We start from the raw sequence: 17,547 nt of genomic DNA, 5'->3' as shown, positions 1-17,547 counted from the left end.
CCTGGAAAATCCAGGTAAACACACCAAAAAAAAAACACAAAAATAACACAAAGTCCAGAAAACGTTCCGGGCAAATTGACCCAACAAAAAAACTACTAAAAACCACATAACAACTGGGAAAAAATCCAGGCAAAATAACCCAAAGAAAACACTCTCAAAAATTACACAAAGTCCTGGAAAATCCAGGCGAAATAAGCCAAAGAAAACACTCCCAAAAATAACAGAAAGTCCGGAAAAACTACCGGGCAAATTGACCCGACAAAAAGAATACTAAAAACCACACAAGTCCCGGAAACATCCAGGCAAAATAACACAAAGAAAAGACTCGCAATAATTACTTAACGAAAAGACTCGCAAAACCTACACAAAATTATGAACAATCCAGGCAAAACGATTCAAAGAAGACTTCCAAAAACTGCTTATAGTCCCGGAAGAATATGAAGAAAATGACCCAACGAAGAGACTTACAAACGCTGCACAAAGTTCCGAAAATTTCATGTAAATAACCCAACTAAAAGATTCCCAAATACTAGACAAAGTATGGAAAAATTCCGGGCCCATAGACCCGAAGACCTACACAATGTTTCCGTTCCTGGAAAATTTAGAGAAAATGATTCAAGGATTAATCCAAAAAAATACAAAAAGTCCGGAAGAATCTGATCAAAAAAATCCAACAAAAAACTCTCACGAGATGTGTAAAGTCCAGTTAAATTCGAGCGAAATAACCCAACAAAAAGACATCCACAAATTACCTGCTGGAAAAATTCGGGCAAATAAGTTGGCAAAAATTCAGCCACAAGGAACCAAAAAAAAAAAAACCTGCACAAAGTTTCAGAAAATTTAGACAAATTGACCCAACAAAAAATTCCCAAAACTCACACAGCGTTCCAGAAAATCTGGCCAAAAATACGCAATGAATTAAAAAAAAAACATCCCGGAAAATTCGAGCAAAGTATCGAACCCATCGAATATATTCTCAAAAAGAAACATAAAATTGGGAAAAAAGCCGAACACTAAGACCCAACAAAAATAATTCGAAAATCTACACAAAGCTTCAGAAAACTTGTAATAAAACAACTCACAAAAATTGCACAAAGCCTTGAAAAATCTGGAGAAAAAACTGGGTTAAATCACACAATGAAAACACTTTCAAAAATCACAGAATGTCCCATGAAATCCAGGGAAATCAACGTTATTAATAAGAAGATACTACACAGTCCTGGAAAATGACCCAAGAAAAAATCCCAAAAACTAGGCAAAGTTTAGTCAAAATCCAGAGAAAATGATACAACGAAAATATTTTCAAAAATGTACAAAGTTGTGGAAAATTCGAGAGGAAAGACCCAGCAAATAAAAAGTTTTAGAAAACTGCACCAAATTGTCCTAACGAATAAAATCTCAAAAAGTACCCTGGATAATACAGGCAAAATGACCTAAAAATACACAAAGACCTAAGAAAACCCCGAAAAAACTACAAAAAGTCCTGTGAATTCCGGACCAATAGCTCCACCGAAAAAAGTCCCAAAAACTACACAAAGTTCCAGATAATAACTCAATGAAAATAACAAGAGCCAGATAATCCAGGCAGACAACTCCCAGAAACAAAATTACACAGGTGCCACAAATCCCAGAAAATCCAGGCAGGCAACTCCATGAAATCAAATTCTATAGGACACCGCCAATCCCAAATTATCCAGGCAGACATTTAAGGATAATCCAGGTAAGCCGATCCATAAATTTTAATTTCACAGGTGCCACAATCCTAAATAATCCAGGCAGGCAACTCTGTGGAATAAAGTTCCACAGGAAATGTCCGACTCCAGAAAATCCAGACAAAGAAGGAACTCAAAATACCGAAATACTTGACACCTTAGATTACTTAGTCCTAGTCGCATAACACCAGAAAACAATAATAATAGATTTTGTAAGAGCAATAAATAATAATAATAATAACCAATATACAGTGGCGCAGGTGACATCTCCAGTGCCGGGGAAGAGATTTCATTATCATAATTTCTTATTAATTTAGCTCCACCTGTCGTTTTGAATTTTACTCCGCTTTTTATTTATTTTAAAAAAAAAACACCTTGTATTATTATTTTAATTTATTTTTTCTACCTAGTGATGGTGGTGGAGCAAACGTCTAGTCCAATTTACGTACAATTCATGTGGATTATTAAGGCATTTGTAACAAATAAAATAGAAAAGGGCCAAGGCGATTACTTTTTGGCTTATTAATTTGAAGAATTTTTTTTAAAGAAATATCTTATCAAAAATTACGAGTTAAAGTGAAAAAAGAGTTAATTTAAGTACCTTTGACATAAAAAATAAAAATTATGAAGTTGCATCAAAGAAATTAATTTAAAAAATTAATAAATGAATATTTTAATAAAATTTAGAACATAAAGAAATTCATGAAACATTATACTCAATTCCAATTGTCATGAAAATTAAATAAGGTTTTAAATAAATCTCTGACTAACGAATTATACAAAAGATTGTAAGTAAATTGGTCTTTTCCGAAGAAATATGAAAGAAAAGAAATTATGTTTCGCAAGAAATAATTATGATTAAATTAAAGGGAAAAAGCCGCAAGTCAATTTAGAAAAAAAAATAAAATCGGGACCAGTTAACATAAATATTATGCGCCTTTTAATAATGAATTAATTTCAAATCAATTGGATTCATTTATATTAAAAAACAATTTTTTTTTAGGCAGTGAGTTGTTTTGTCAAAAAATAGAGTTTATCTTTCTAAAAATTTAAATCAAGAACAATTGATATGAAAATTATTGGATAATCAATACACTAGAAATAAAATGAGAAAAAGCAATTGATATATGTCTATTTTTTGGAAAAATATGCGAGTTTCATTTTGAAAAAAGTGAATCAAGTACAATTAATAAATAAATGTATGTAAATTATGAATATTTTTCTTTGGAAATCAAATAAAGAAAGTTGCAAGTTAATAGGTCTAATGTATTTTAATAGAGATTTTAGGGAAAACATCAAATTAAAATTAAGTCCAATTGATATGAAATTAATTTATTATGAATGAATAAAATTTTATATGAATGAATCTCTTATAGATGTTCGAATATAATAAAAAAAAGGCTGAAAGTTAAGTCACCGATATTTTTTCTGTAGACGTTTCTTGGCAAAAATTAAAGTTAAATTAAATAAATTTAAGAAAAATCAAGAACAATTGATATTTTAAAAATGACAAAAAAAATTACATTTAATAATTTCAAAAAAAATATAATAAATAAATAATTAGATGTGAAAGAAAAGAGGTTGCAAGTTAACGGGTATGATAAGTTTTTTTTTATGAAAATGTTAATTGATAAATTTTAACTTTAAAGATTTAAAAAAATAAATAAATCAGGGACAAGTTCATTAAAAATTTGTTGATTATAAATTATTAAGAAATAGATTAATAAGAAATAAATTAAATAAGGTCGCAAGTTAACTGGTCCGACATATTCTAATAATCTCTTCTTCTCTGGAGATGTCACCTAATAGTTAAGTTTTTAAGTTAAAAAAATATAAACAAGACCAATTGACATATTTTGAAAAAATTAGAATTTAACTTTTTAATTTTTAATTGAGTTCAAAAACAAAGAAAAATCAAGAACAATTGATATGAAAATGACAACATTAAATAAAGTTTTGCTTTAATGATTAAGGAAAAATTATAACATTAAGTGGAATTGACTCAGAAATATTTATTGCGAATTATAATTGAATAAATTAGAAATAAAATAATAAAAAATTTGCAAGTATGACATATTTTAAGATTTTTTCTTTCTAGAGATGTCATTTAATCAATAATTAAAGTTTAACTTTAGAAATCTAAAACAATTTAATCAAGTACAATTGACAGAAAAAAGTATGTTAGAAACAAAATGAGAAAATTAGAAATAAAACAAAATAGGTTGCAAGTCAACTGGTCTAATATCCAAAAATCAAGAATATCCAAAAAAGAGACCAACATACAAAATTGACGAAAAACAAATAAAAACACAAAGTCACGGTCTCACAACATGTAATTTAACGGACTACACGTGTTTCGCTCTAAACCTAATTTATTTATGTACTGTGAAGTGTGTGGATGGCTTCCTGATGATGCTCTAACTAGAGCGAAACACGTGTAGCCCGTTAAATCACATGTTGTGAGACCGTGACTTTGTGTTTTTATTGTGTGACTGTGTCAATTTTGGTCTAATATATTTTAAAAAATATGTTTTTTTTCTGTTGTGTCACTTAAAAATTAATAATTTAATTTGGGAAATTAAAAAAAAATTATTTTAATTAATAAAATAAAAAAAATGCAAATAATTGTTGTAAATATGACAAAAAATAGTTAAACTATAAATAATAAAGAATTAACTTTTTAAAAAATTCTGATTGTAAATGAATATATATGAAATAAAATAAACAATTGACTTGCAACCAGTCAATTGGTCCTGTTATATTTTAAGAAATATGGTTTTTTTAGGGTTGTTATTTTAATAAATAAAAATTACCTTTGGAGATATAAACAAACTTTATTAAGTACAAATGACATAAAATTATAGGTGCATTTTAAATGTATAAGTTAAGGAAATAAAATGTGAAAAAAAAATTAAATCAAGATCAGTTAGTGACTTTTGAAATATCAGAATTATGTTTTTTGAAAAATTACAGTTTAATTTTGACTTAAATTAAATTAAAAAAAAATACTAAAATCAAGAAAAAATTATATAAAAATTATTACAATTATAATTATATGTAAGAATATGTAATAAATTAATTGAAGACGATTGATTGCGAGTTACTTGGTCCAATATATTTAAAAAAATATATATTTATTTAGAAATGTCCTTAAAAAAATGTGATTTAAATTTTGACATTTAACAAACAATTTAATTTAAATTTAAGTTTCAATTTAAAAAAATGTAAATTAAATTTTGACAATTAAAAACCAAATTAAAATCAAAACCAATTGACATACTTTGCCGAAAATTTGAGTTTAACATTGATAATTTATGAAAAAACAAGAACAATCAAGTACAGTTGACATGAAAATGACACTAAAATTATGATAAATGATTATAAATAAATGACTGAAATCGAAAAAAGGCTGTAAGTCAATTGGTCCGATCTATTTTAAAATGCACCTAAAAACCGCTATAAAAAAAAAGGCACCAACATGTATATTGGTTATGAATAAAATTCAAAAACTCACCCCAGGGCACATCGACGGAACGCCACTGCTTTTTCCTCTGTAACAAAAGAAATAAATCCAGATTAGGAAATTATTAATCATTCAATCCCTGGAAATCCAGGAAAGTGGAAAAAAAATTCCAGAAATAAATAAAAAAAAATATTTTTTTTTTAAACGAGTTTTTATCGATTGACGCACGACGTTCACGGTTATCACCCAATCAGTTGACCTCCCCACAGTTTAAACCGAAATGGCACTCTAAAAAAGTGTATCTATGAACATTTTGAAAAACTGAAAATTTTAGAGTAAAAAGGAATATAAAAGAATGCATCCTGATTAATTAGAATATAAGAGAAAATCCACGAAAACTCCTCCAATTTTCAACCCTATTACCATAAAAACTCGTTCATAAAAAAAGGGTTTTCAATACCAAATAAAACAATAACAAATAAGCCATCATACAAATTTTAATAATTCCATGAATTTAGTGAAAAACTCAACTCACCTGTGCCTATCCAATCCTCAGCCTTATTTTCAATATCCCAGCTCCATATCCAGATTCCTGCTTTGTGTCTTTCAAGTACAGCTGCTTCTGAATGGAAAAAACATAAAATATTAAAATTGAACTGCAGTGCAAAGGGGTCTTAATAAATCTCGAATTAAATAAATAAATAAATACAAACACTCCAATAGACATAAAGAAAAAATTGCCCTCACCTGTTCCGATCCAGGTCCCCAGCCCGATGACTTCCATGTCTAGAATCCCGGTCTCGTATCCAACAAAATGGCTGCGACTTCCTCTAAAAAAGAAATAAACAATAAATATCGCAATTCATCAACCCTCTTTTTTCAGTTCAAGTTATATACAGGGTCTCTTTGTTAGCAACAATTTATTGAAAACTTAAATAAAAAATATTTTTGGGGAAAAAGCTCTTTCTCAAGTAATCTTTTACCCACAAAGACGTTTCCTATGCCAAATCCATCATCAGAGATTGCTTCAGGTGAATATTAAGAAAGAAAAGTGAAACGGTTTTTGAATTATAAACAAACTATTCATAAAAACCTGATTAATGTAAAATGTGCTTAAGACAAAGTGTCATAATTTCCTTAATTTTCCATACTTTTTCATGAAAATTGCATTGATGCAAAGGGTTTGAAATTTAGAACCAAAAATGTATCTATAAAAAAAATAAAAAATTGGAAATTTCCAGAGTTACAGGAATATTTTCAAAAATATGGCAAACTATCGAAGGTGTGTAAAAGGCAAACTGCACCAGTTCCCTTAATTTCCCACCGATTTTCATGAAAATTGCATTGAGGCAAAGGGTTTTTAATTTAGAACCAAAAATGTATCTATAAAAAAAATTAAAAATTGGAAATTTCCAGAGTTACAGGAATATTTTCAAAAATATGGCAAATTATCGAAGGTGTGTAAGAGGCAAACTGCACCAGTTCCCTTAATTTCCCACCGATTTTCATGAAAATTGCATTGATGCAAAGGGTTTTTAATTTAGAACCAAAAATGTATCTATAAAAAAAATTAAAAATTGGAAATTTCCAGAGTTACAGGAATATTTTCAAAAATATGGCAAATTATTGAAGGTGTGTAAGAGAGGCAAACTGCACCAGTTCCCTTAATTTCCCACCGATTTTCATGAAAATTGCATTGATGCAAAGGGTTTCTAATTTAGAACCAAAAATTTATCTATAAAAAAAATAAAAAATTGGAAATTTTCAGAGTTACAGGGCTACTTTCAAAAATATGACAAATTATTGAAAGTGCCTAACAGGCAAACTGCACCAGTTCCCTTAATTTCCCACCGATTTTCATGAAAATTGCATTGATGCAAAGGGTTTTTAATTTAGAACCAAAAATGTATCTATAAGAAAAATAAAAAATTGGAAATTTTCAGAGTTACAGGGCTACTTTCAAAAATATGACAAATTATTGAAAGTGCCTAACAGGCAAACTGCACCAGTTCCCTTAATTTCCCACCGATTTTCATGAAAATTGCATTGAGGCAAAGGGTTTTTAATTTAGAACCAAAAATGTATCTATAAAAAAAATAAAAAATTGGAAATTTCCAGAGTTACAGGAATATTTTCAAAAATATGGCAAATTATCGAAGGTGTGTAAGAGGCAAACTGCACCAGTTCCCTTAATTTCCCACCGATTTTCATGAAAATTGCATTGATGCAAAGGGTTTTTAATTTAGAACCAAAAATGTATCTATAAGAAAAATAAAAAATTGGAAATTTTCAGAGTTACAGGGCTACTTTCAAAAATATGACAAATTATTGAAAGTGCCTAACAGGCAAACTGCACCAGTTCCCTTAATTTCCCACCGATTTTCATGAAAATTGCATTGATGCAAAGGGTTTTTAATTTAGAACCAAAAATGTATCTATAAAAAAAATAAAAAATTGGAAATTTCCAGAGTTACAGGAATATTTTCAAAAATATGGCAAATTATTGAAGGTGTGTAAGAGAGGCAAACTGCACCAGTTCCCTTAATTTCCCACCGATTTTCATGAAAATTGCATTGATGCAAAGGGTTTCTAATTTAGAACCAAAAATTTATCTATAAAAAAAATAAAAAATTGGAAATTTCCAGAGTTACAGGGCTACTTTCAAAAATATGACAAATTATCGAAGGTGTGTAAGAGGCAAACTGCACCAGTTCCCTTAATTTCCCACCGATTTTCATGAAAATTGCATTGATGCAAAGGGTTTTTAATTTAGAACTAAAAATGTATCTATAAAAAAAATAAAAAATTGGAAATTTCCAGAGTTACAGGAATATTTTCAAAAATATGGCAAATTATTGAAGGTGTGTAAGAGAGGCAAACTGCACCAGTTCCCTTAATTTCCCACCGATTTTCATGAAAATTGCATTGATGCAAAGGGTTTCTAATTTAGAACCAAAAATTTATCTATAAAAAAAATAAAAAATTGGAAATTTCCAGAGTTACAGGAATATTTTCAAAAATATGGCAAATTATCGAAGGTGTGTAAGAGGCAAACTGCACCAGTTCCCTTAATTTCCCACCAATTTTCACGAAAATTGCATTGATGCAAAGGGTTTCTAATTTAGAACCAAAAATGTATCTATAAGAAAAATAAAAAATTGGAAATTTCCAGAGTTACAGGAATATTTTCAAAAATATGGCAAATTATCGAAGGTGTGTAAGAGGCAAACTGCACCAGTTCCCTTAATTTCCCACCGATTTTCATGAAAATTGCATTGATGCAAAGGGTTTTTAATTTAGAACCATAAATGTATCTATAAAAAAAATAAAAAATTGGAAATTTCCAGAGTAACAGGAATATTTTCAAAAATATGGCAAATTATCGAAGGTGTGTAAGAGGCAAACTGCACCAGTTCCCTTAATTTCCCACAGATTTTCATGAAAATTGCATGGATGCAAAGGGTTTTTAATTTAGAACCATAAATGTATCTATAAAAAAAATAAAAAATTGGAAATTTCCAGAGTTACAGGGCTACTTTCAAAAATATGACAAATTATCGAAGGTGTGTAAGAGGCAAACTGCACCAGTTCCCTTAATTTCCCACCAATTTTCATGAAAATTGCATTGATGCAAAGGGTTTCTAATTTAGAACCAAAAATGTATCTATAAAAAAAATAAAAAATTGGAAATTTCCAGAGTTACAGGGCTACTTTCAAAAATATGACAAATTATCGAAGGTGTGTAAGAGGCAAACTGCACCAGTTCCCTTAATTTCCCACCGATTTTCATGAAAATTGCATTGATGCAAAGGGTTTTTAATTTAGAACCATAAATGTATCTATAAAAAAAATAAAAAATTGGAAATTTCCAGAGTTACAGGAATATTTTCAAAAATATGGCAAATTATCGAAGGTGTGTAAGAGGCAAACTGCACCAGTTCCCTTAATTTCCCACCGATTTTCATGAAAATTGCATTGATGCAAAGGGTTTTTAATTTAGAACCATAAATGTATCTATAAAAAAAATAAAAAATTGGAAATTTCCAGAGTTACAGGAATATTTTCAAAAATATGGCAAATTATCGAAGGTGTGTAAGAGGCAAACTGCACCAGTTCCCTTAATTTCCCACCGATTTTCATGAAAATTGCATTGATGCAAAGGGTTTTTAATTTAGAACCATAAATGTATCTATAAAAAAAATAAAAAATTGAAAATTTCCAGAGTTACAGGAATATTTTCAAAAATATGGCAAATTATTGAAGGTGTGTCAGAGGCAAACTGCACCAGTTCCCTTAATTTCCCACCGATTTTCATGAAAATTGCATTGATGCAAAGGGTTTTTAATTTAGAACCAAAAATGTATCTATAAAAAAAATAAAAAATTGGAAATTTCCAGAGTTACAGGAATATTTTCAAAAATATGGCAAATTATCGAAGGTGTGTAAGAGGCAAACTGCACCAGTTCCCTTAATTTCCCACCGATTTTCATGAAAATTGCATTGATGCAAAGGGTTTTTAATTTAGAACCATAAATGTATCTATAAAAAAAATAAAAAATTGGAAATTTCCAGAGTTACAGGAATATTTTCAAAAATATGGCAAATTATCGAAGGTGTGTAAGAGGCAAACTGCACCAGTTCCCTTAATTTCCCACCGATTTTCATGAAAATTGCATTGATGCAAAGGGTTTTTAATTTAGAACCAAAAATTTATCTATAAAAAAAATAAAAAATTGGAAATTTCCAGAGTTACAGGAATATTTTCAAAAATATGGCAAATTATTGAAGGTGTGTCAGAGGCAAACTGCACCAGTTCCCTTAATTTCCCACCGATTTTCATGAAAATTGCATTGATGCAAAGGGTTTTTAATTTAGAACCAAAAATGTATCTATAAAAAAAATAAAAAATTGGAAATTTCCAGAGTTACAGGAATATTTTCAAAAATATGGCAAATTATCGAAGGTGTGTAAGAGGCAAACTGCACCAGTTCCCTTAATTTCCCACCGATTTTCATGAAAATTGCATGGATGCAAAGGGTTTTTAATTTAGAACCATAAATGTATCTATAAAAAAAATAAAAAATTGGAAATTTCCAGAGTTACAGGAATATTTTCAAAAATATGACAAATTATTGAAGGTGCCTAACAGGTAAACTGCACCAGTTCCCTTAATTTCTCACAGATTTTCATGAAAATTGCATGGATGCAAAGGGTTTTTAATTTAGAACCAAAAATGTATCTATAAAAAAAATAAAAAATTGGAAATTTCCAGAGTTACAGGAATATTTTCAAAAATATGGCAAATTATCGAAGGTGTGTAAGAGGCAAACTGCACCAGTTCCCTTAATTTCCCACCGATTTTCATGAAAATTGCATGGATGCAAAGGGTTTTTAATTTAGAACCATAAATGTATCTATAAAAAAAATAAAAAATTGGAAATTTCCAGAGTTACAGGAATATTTTCAAAAATATGACAAATTATTGAAGGTGCCTAACAGGTAAACTGCACCAGTTCCCTTAATTTCTCACAGATTTTCATGAAAATTGCATGGATGCAAAGGGTTTTTAATTTAGAACCAAAAATGTATCTATAAAAAAAATAAAAAATTGGAAATTTCCAGAGTTACAGGAATATTTTCAAAAATATGGCAAATTATCGAAGGTGTGTAAGAGGCAAACTGCACCAGTTCCCTTAATTTCCCACCGATTTTCATGAAAATTGCATGGATGCAAAGGGTTTTTAATTTAGAACCATAAATGTATCTATAAAAAAAATAAAAAATTGGAAATTTCCAGAGTTACAGGAATATTTTCAAAAATATGACAAATTATTGAAGGTGCCTAACAGGTAAACTGCACCAGTTCCCTTAATTTCTCACAGATTTTCATGAAAATTGCATGGATGCAAAGGGTTTTTAATTTAGAACCAAAAATGTATCTATAAAAAAAATAAAAAATTGGAAATTTCCAGAGTTACAGGAATATTTTCAAAAATATGGCAAATTATCGAAGGTGTGTAAGAGGCAAACTGCACCAGTTCCCTTAATTTCCCACCGATTTTCATGAAAATTGCATTGATGCAAAGGGTTTTTAATTTAGAACCAAAAATGTATCTATAAAAAAAATAAAAAATTGGAAATTTCCAGAGTTACAGGAATATTTTCAAAAATATGGCAAATTATCGAAGGTGTGTAAGAGGCAAACTGCACCAGTTCCCTTAATTTCCCACCGATTTTCATGAAAATTGCATTGATGCAAAGGGTTTTTAATTTAGAACCAAAAATGTATCTATAAAAAAAATAAAAAATTGGAAATTTTCAGAGTTACAGGGCTACTTTCAAAAATATGACAAATTATTGAAAGTGCCTAACAGGCAAACTGCACCAGTTCCCTTAATTTCCCACCGATTTTCATAAAAATTGCATTGATGCAAAGGGTTTTTAATTTAGAACCAAAAATGTATCTATAAAAAAAATAAAAAATTGAAAATTTCCAGAGTTACAGGAATATTTTCAAAAATATGGCAAATTATCGAAGGTGTGTAAGAGGCAAACTGCACCAGTTCCCTTAATTTCCCACCAATTTTCATGAAAATTGCATTGATGCAAAGGGTTTCTAATTTAGAACCAAAAATGTATCTATAAAAAAAATAAAAAATTGGAAATTTCCAGAGTAACAGGAATATTTTCAAAAATATGGCAAATTATCGAAGGTGTGTAAGAGGCAAACTGCACCAGTTCCCTTAATTTCCCACCGATTTTCATGAAAATTGCATTGATGCAAAGGGTTTTTAATTTAGAACCAAAAATGTATCTATAAAAAAAATAAAAAATTGGAAATTTCCAGAGTAACAGGAATATTTTCAAAAATATGGCAAATTATCGAAGGTGTGTAAGAGGCAAACTGCACCAGTTCCCTTAATTTCCCACCGATTTTCATGAAAATTGCATTGATGCAAAGGGTTTTTAATTTAGAACCATAAATGTATCTATAAAAAAAATAAAAAATTGGAAATTTCCAGAGTTACAGGAATATTTTCAAAAATATGGCAAATTATCGAAGGTGTGTAAGAGGCAAACTGCACCAGTTCCCTTAATTTCCCACCGATTTTCATGAAAATTGCATTGATGCAAAGGGTTTTTAATTTAGAACCATAAATGTATCTATAAAAAAAATAAAAAATTGAAAATTTCCAGAGTTACAGGAATATTTTCAAAAATATGGCAAATTATCAAAGGTGTGTAAGAGGCAAACTGCACCAGTTCCCTTAATTTCCCACCAATTTTCATGAAAATTGCATTAATGCAAAGGGTTTTTAATTTAGAACTAAAAATGTATCTATAAAAAAAATAAAAAATTGGAAATTTCCAGAGTTACAGGAATATTTTCAAAAATATGGCAAATTATCGAAGGTGTGTAAGAGGCAAACTGCACCAGTTCCCTTAATTTCCCACCGATTTTCATGAAAATTGCATTGATGCAAAGGGTTTTTAATTTAGAACCATAAATGTATCTATAAAAAAAATAAAAAATTGGAAATTTCCAGAGTTACAGGAATATTTTCAAAAATATGACAAATTATTGAAGGTGCCTAACAGGTAAACTGCACCAGTTCCCTTAATTTCTCACAGATTTTCATGAAAATTGCATGGATGCAAAGGGTTTTTAATTTAGAACCATAAATGTATCTATAAAAAAAATAAAAAATTGGAAATTTCCAGAGTTACAGGAATATTTTCAAAAATATGACAAATTATTGAAGGTGCCTAACAGGTAAACTGCACCAGTTCCCTTAATTTCTCACAGATTTTCATGAAAATTGCATGGATGCAAAGGGTTTTTAATTTAGAACCAAAAATGTATCTATAAAAAAAATAAAAAATTGGAAATTTCCAGAGTTACAGGAATATTTTCAAAAATATGGCAAATTATCGAAGGTGTGTAAGAGGCAAACTGCACCAGTTCCCTTAATTTCCCACCGATTTTCATGAAAATTGCATGGATGCAAAGGGTTTTTAATTTAGAACCATAAATGTATCTATAAAAAAAATAAAAAATTGGAAATTTCCAGAGTTACAGGAATATTTTCAAAAATATGACAAATTATTGAAGGTGCCTAACAGGTAAACTGCACCAGTTCCCTTAATTTCTCACAGATTTTCATGAAAATTGCATGGATGCAAAGGGTTTTTAATTTAGAACCAAAAATGTATCTATAAAAAAAATAAAAAATTGGAAATTTCCAGAGTTACAGGAATATTTTCAAAAATATGGCAAATTATCGAAGGTGTGTAAGAGGCAAACTGCACCAGTTCCCTTAATTTCCCACCGATTTTCATGAAAATTGCATTGATGCAAAGGGTTTTTAATTTAGAACCAAAAATGTATCTATAAAAAAAATAAAAAATTGGAAATTTCCAGAGTTACAGGAATATTTTCAAAAATATGGCAAATTATCGAAGGTGTGTAAGAGGCAAACTGCACCAGTTCCCTTAATTTCCCACCGATTTTCATGAAAATTGCATTGATGCAAAGGGTTTTTAATTTAGAACCAAAAATGTATCTATAAAAAAAATAAAAAATTGGAAATTTTCAGAGTTACAGGGCTACTTTCAAAAATATGACAAATTATTGAAAGTGCCTAACAGGCAAACTGCACCAGTTCCCTTAATTTCCCACCGATTTTCATAAAAATTGCATTGATGCAAAGGGTTTTTAATTTAGAACCAAAAATGTATCTATAAAAAAAATAAAAAATTGAAAATTTCCAGAGTTACAGGAATATTTTCAAAAATATGGCAAATTATCGAAGGTGTGTAAGAGGCAAACTGCACCAGTTCCCTTAATTTCCCACCAATTTTCATGAAAATTGCATTGATGCAAAGGGTTTCTAATTTAGAACCAAAAATGTATCTATAAAAAAAATAAAAAATTGGAAATTTCCAGAGTAACAGGAATATTTTCAAAAATATGGCAAATTATCGAAGGTGTGTAAGAGGCAAACTGCACCAGTTCCCTTAATTTCCCACCGATTTTCATAAAAATTGCATTGATGCAAAGGGTTTTTAATTTAGAACCAAAAATGTATCTATAAAAAAAATAAAAAATTGAAAATTTCCAGAGTTACAGGAATATTTTCAAAAATATGGCAAATTATCGAAGGTGTGTAAGAGGCAAACTGCACCAGTTCCCTTAATTTCCCACCGATTTTCATAAAAATTGCATTGATGCAAAGGGTTTTTAATTTAGAACCAAAAATGTATCTATAAAAAAAATAAAAAATTGAAAATTTCCAGAGTTACAGGAATATTTTCAAAAATATGGCAAATTATCGAAGGTGTGTAAGAGGCAAACTGCACCAGTTCCCTTAATTTCCCACCAATTTTCATGAAAATTGCATTAATGCAAAGGGTTTTTAATTTAGAACTAAAAATGTATCTATAAAAAAAATAAAAAATTGGAAATTTCCAGAGTTACAGGAATATTTTCAAAAATATGGCAAATTCATGAAAATTGCATTGATGCAAAGGGTTTCTAATTTAGAACCAAAAATGTATCTATAAAAAAAATAAAAAATTGGAAATTTCCAGAGTAACAGGAATATTTTCAAAAATATGGCAAATTATCGAAGGTGTGTAAGAGGCAAACTGCACCAGTTCCCTTAATTTCCCACCGATTTTCATGAAAATTGCATTGATGCAAAGGGTTTTTAATTTAGAACCATAAATGTATCTATAAAAAAAATAAAAAATTGGAAATTTCCAGAGTTACAGGAATATTTTCAAAAATATGGCAAATTATCGAAGGTGTGTAAGAGGCAAACTGCACCAGTTCCCTTAATTTCCCACCGATTTTCATGAAAATTGCATTGATGCAAAGGGTTTTTAATTTAGAACCATAAATGTATCTATAAAAAAAATAAAAAATTGAAAATTTCCAGAGTTACAGGAATATTTTCAAAAATATGGCAAATTATCAAAGGTGTGTAAGAGGCAAACTGCACCAGTTCCCTTAATTTCCCACCAATTTTCATGAAAATTGCATTAATGCAAAGGGTTTTTAATTTAGAACTAAAAATGTATCTATAAAAAAAATAAAAAATTGGAAATTTCCAGAGTTACAGGAATATTTTCAAAAATATGGCAAATTATCGAAGGTGTGTAAGAGGCAAACTGCACCAGTTCCCTTAATTTCCCACCGATTTTCATGAAAATTGCATTGATGCAAAGGGTTTTTAATTTAGAACCAAAAATGTATCTATAAAAAAAATAAAAAATTGGAAATTTCCAGAGTTACAGGAATATTTTCAAAAATATGGCAAATTATCGAAGGTGTGTAAGAGGCAAACTGCACCAGTTCCCTTAATTTCCCACCAATTTTCATGAAAATTGCATTAATGCAAAGGGTTTTTAATTTAGAACTAAAAATGTATCTATAAAAAAAATAAAAAATTGGAAATTTCCAGAGTTACAGGAATATTTTCAAAAATATGGCAAATTATCGAAGGTGTGTAAGAGGCAAACTGCACCAGTTCCCTTAATTTCCCACCGATTTTCATGAAAATTGCATTGATGCAAAGGGTTTTTAATTTAGAACCAAAAATGTATCTATAAAAAAAATAAAAAATTGGAAATTTCCAGAGTTACAGGAATATTTTCAAAAATATGGCAAATTATCGAAGGTGTGTAAGAGGCAAACTGCACCAGTTCCCTTAATTTCCCACCAATTTTCATGAAAATTGCATTAATGCAAAGGGTTTTTAATTTAGAACTAAAAATGTATCTATAAAAAAAATAAAAAATTGGAAATTTCCAGAGTTACAGGAATATTTTCAAAAATATGGCAAATTATCGAAGGTGTGTAAGAGGCAAACTGCACCAGTTCCCTTAATTTCCCACCGATTTTCATGAAAATTGCATGGATGCAAAGGGTTTTTAATTTAGAACCATAAATGTATCTATAAAAAAAATAAAAAATTGGAAATTTCCAGAGTTACAGGAATATTTTCAAAAATATGACAAATTATTGAAGGTGCCTAACAGGTAAACTGCACCAGTTCCCTTAATTTCTCACAGATTTTCATGAAAATTGCATGGATGCAAAGGGTTTTTAATTTAGAACCAAAAATGTATCTATAAAAAAAATAAAAAATTGGAAATTTCCAGAGTTACAGGAATATTTTCAAAAATATGGCAAATTATCGAAGGTGTGTAAGAGGCAAACTGCACCAGTTCCCTTAATTTCCCACCGATTTTCATGAAAATTGCATGGATGCAAAGGGTTTTTAATTTAGAACCATAAATGTATCTATAAAAAAAATAAAAAATTGGAAATTTCCAGAGTTACAGGAATATTTTCAAAAATATGACAAATTATTGAAGGTGCCTAACAGGTAAACTGCACCAGTTCCCTTAATTTCCCACCAATTTTCATGAAAATTGCATTAATGCAAAGGGTTTTTAATTTAGAACTAAAAATGTATCTATAAAAAAAATAAAAAATTGGAAATTTCCAGAGTTACAGGAATATTTTCAAAAATATGGCAAATTATCGAAGGTGTGTAAGAGGCAAACTGCACCAGTTCCCTTAATTTCCCACCGATTTTCATGAAAATTGCATTGATGCAAAGGGTTTTTAATTTAGAACCAAAAATGTATCTATAAAAAAAATAAAAAATTGAAAATTTCCAGAGTTACAGGAATATTTTCAAAAATATGGCAAATTATCGAAGGTGTGTAAGAGGCAAACTGCACCAGTTCCCTTAATTTCCCACCAATTTTCATGAAAATTGCATTGATGCAAAGGGTTTCTAATTTAGAACCAAAAATGTATCTATAAAAAAAATAAAAAATTGGAAATTTCCAGAGTAACAGGAATATTTTCAAAAATATGGCAAATTATCGAAGGTGTGTAAGAGGCAAACTGCACCAGTTCCCTTAATTTCCCACCGATTTTCATGAAAATTGCATTGATGCAAAGGGTTTTTAATTTAGAACCAAAAATGTATCTATAAAAAAAATAAAAAATTGGAAATTTCCAGAGTTACAGGAATATTTTCAAAAATATGGCAAATTATCGAAGGTGTGTAAGAGGCAAACTGCACCAGTTCCCTTAATTTCCCACCGATTTTCATGAAAATTGCATTGATGCAAAGGGTTTTTAATTTAGAACCAAAAATGTATCTATAAAAAAAATAAAAAATTGGAAATTTCCAGAGTTACAGGAATATTTTCAAAAATATGGCAAATTATCGAAGGTGTGTAAGAGGCAAACTGCACCAGTTCCCTTAATTTCCCACCGATTTTCATGAAAATTGCATGGATGCAAAGGGTTTTTAATTTAGAACCATAAATGTATCTATAAAAAAAATA

The 17,547-nt window shown here is 29.2% G+C and overlaps 1 long non-coding RNA gene across 1 annotated transcript in view; it reads right to left on the bottom strand.

Annotated features, from left to right (window-relative positions):
* Positions 1-5,953: 5,953 nt before the first annotated feature.
* Positions 5,954-17,547, bottom strand: part of LOC126747275 (uncharacterized) — a 49,266-nt gene continuing 37,672 nt past the window's right edge. The window contains exon 5 of the long non-coding RNA XR_007664142.1: positions 5,954-6,005. This is a non-coding gene — a long non-coding RNA (uncharacterized LOC126747275). The remainder of the gene's footprint in view (positions 6,006-17,547) is intronic.

This window comes from Anthonomus grandis, chromosome 19 (assembly GCF_022605725.1).
Source record: "Anthonomus grandis grandis chromosome 19, icAntGran1.3, whole genome shotgun sequence".
Lineage (NCBI taxonomy): Eukaryota > Metazoa > Arthropoda > Insecta > Coleoptera > Curculionidae > Anthonomus > Anthonomus grandis.
This window is presented reverse-complemented; position numbering and strand designations above follow the sequence as displayed.